The sequence below is a fragment of the Akebia trifoliata genome, chromosome 13, assembly GCF_017979445.1.
Source record: "Akebia trifoliata isolate Shusen 1 chromosome 13, ASM1797944v1, whole genome shotgun sequence".
Classification (NCBI taxonomy): Eukaryota; Viridiplantae; Streptophyta; class Magnoliopsida; order Ranunculales; family Lardizabalaceae; genus Akebia; species Akebia trifoliata.
In genome coordinates this window covers 19,962,671-19,965,313 of record NC_141387.1, presented here as the reverse complement: position 1 = coordinate 19,965,313, position 2,643 = coordinate 19,962,671, and positions in this window count along the sequence as shown.

Sequence of the window (2,643 nt, the reverse complement as noted above, 5' to 3'; positions counted from 1 at the left end):
TAAAAAGATATTATTAATAAATAATTCTTTTCTGATTGCTAGTAACATGTGTGTGAATTTAACACTAAAGTTGGCTCCCACCTAGATCTGAGCCTAAGTAGGTCTTCTTTGCCTTAATTGGCAAGGTGAAAAGCTGGTCGGGACTCTGACGAGAGTAATTTAGCACTGAAAATGGATCTTAACTGGATCGGGGCCTACGTGGGTCTTCTCTACCTTAATTGACAAGGTAAGAAACTGGTCGTGGCCATACTTTGACGAGAGTAATTTAGCACTGAAGATGGATCCCACCTAGATCCAGGCCTACGTTGGTTTTTTCTGCCTTAATTGGCAGGGTAAGAAACTAGTCGGGGCCATACTCTAACTAAAGTAATTTAGCATTGGAGATGGATCTCACCTAGATTCGAGCCTATATGGGCCTTCTCTACCTTAATTGATAAGGTAAGAAGCTGGTTGGGGTCCAACTCTAATGAGAGTAATTTAGTACTAAAGATGGACCCCACTTGGGTCCGGACCTACGTGGGTTTTCTCTGCCTTAATTGGCAAGGTAAGAAGTTGGATGGGGCCCAACTCTGATACGAGTAACATAACACTAAAAGTGGATCCCACTTGGGTCCGTACCTACATGAGTCTTCTCTACCTTAATTGGCAAGGTAAGAAGTTGGTGGGGTCCTACTCTGTCACAAGTTCAAGAGCACTGAAAATGAATCCCGTTTGGATCCTGGCTTATGTAGGTCTCTTCTGCCTTAATTGGCACAGTAAGAAGTTGGTCGAGACCCTACTCTACCCCAAATACAATAAAACTGAAGATGGACCCCACCTAGGTCTGGGCTTACGTGGGTCTTCTCTACCTTAATTGGTAGAGTAAAAAGCTGGCCGGGGCCCTACTTTGGCACGAATAATATAATATTTTAGATGGGCTCTTCCAAGAGTCCGGTTCTTGCAATTCTCCTCTACTTTAATAAGTAGAGCGAAGAATTGGATGGACATGCACTATCCTAAGCTGTAGAGCACAGAGATTTGTTAAGCTAAATAGTAGATCATTGAAGCTCTCATTTAGCTATAATAAGGAGAAGAGTAGTGAGGAAATGCAGTTTGCCTTAGAATAATAAAAGCACTAGAGAATTTCCCTTTTGGGAATGGAGACGAGCATTATGCAACCATGCCTTGCAAGTATTAAGCTATACAATACTGAGTTAGAGACTTCTTAAAGGACAATAACTTGAGAGTACCTCCCCAAGTACATAAGGTATGAAAAGGTACCACCTAAGTAGAAATTATTTAAGTTAGAACTGAAAGGGAAGATATAGCAAGACATAAAGCATGGGCAGCACAAAAGTATAAGTAAAGCATTTTGTTAAAGTTTAAGTTAAGTTTAAAAAGCAAACTAGCAGAGTGCATACACAGTGATTGAGCATGTAGCATAGAAGCGCAAGTAAAGCATAAAGTTCAAGAACAACATTTGAGCACACATCACAGAAACGTAAGTAAAACATTTTGTTAAAAGTCAAGTTAAGTTTAAAAAATAGACTAGTAAATTGTGTATACAACATAAGCGGTATGAAGAAGTAAAAATAGAACAACAGTTGATGTGAATTTTTTTTCTCATTAATAACTAAAAAGAGGTACAAGAGAAATTCCAAGAAAGAGATAGTAAAAAAGATAGCAGCAAAAGCAGAATACAGTTGAAACCAAGAAACAGATCTTCATTCGGTGGCAAGTGATTGGTTGGCAGAAGATGAAATCTTAGCAGTAGGATTTGGAAGGTCAACCGCTTCGTCTTGATCAACGTTCATAACAAGAACAGGAGGCATGTCAGGAGGCAGATCATTGGCCTGAGCAGGTGAACCGGTTGTTCTAGCTTGGTCCAAATCTATGGAATGTTCAGCATTTATAAGCTCACTAGGGACTCAATTCAGGATAGCAATGGGGTTCCCTTCTTCATCTATTTAGAATGGTGGGGTTCGCCCATAATCTCTAGTCTAGCTGAAAATCTCCTTGATAGGAGGACCAGTAGGACCTTCATACTTATTATCTTCTTCATCCTCATCTTCCTCATATTGAAGTCGGACAGCCTTAAAGCCTTCATGATAAGCTTTAGTAGAAGCTTCATCTACCAATCGAGAGTGTTGAACCTACAGTCTTTTGGTCTTAACCTCATCTTTCTTATTCTGAGTTGTCCCAACCATCTCAATACTAGCTCTAAGGGAGCCTAGCTCATGCTCTTATTATCGTACCTTCTCTTGGAGATCCGTCAGTTCTCATTTTTCATATGTACTCTTTCCTTGTAATTAGCCAATTCTAGTTGAAAAACACCCTAGAGATCTACCAACTTCTTATTGTTGGCCTCCAAGACAAAGTTAACCTTGAAAATTTTGGTCAAGTTTACCTCCATTTCCTCTCTAGCCTCCTGGAAAAATTCTCTAGAAGAGGCCAACTCAGCCTGGAGCAAAGTAATTTTTTCTTCATGCTCTCTAGTCAGAGCAATTGCCTGGTCCTCAGCCTCATACCATTTCAGGAAGGCCAAGGTTTTATAGACATTAGCCTGCGAGAAGAATAAAGTAGTTAAGTGAGTAAAACATGAAAAGTAAAGAGTAGAATGGCAAAAATAGAGAATTACCTGTACTCAAAATCTGAGATAAATCT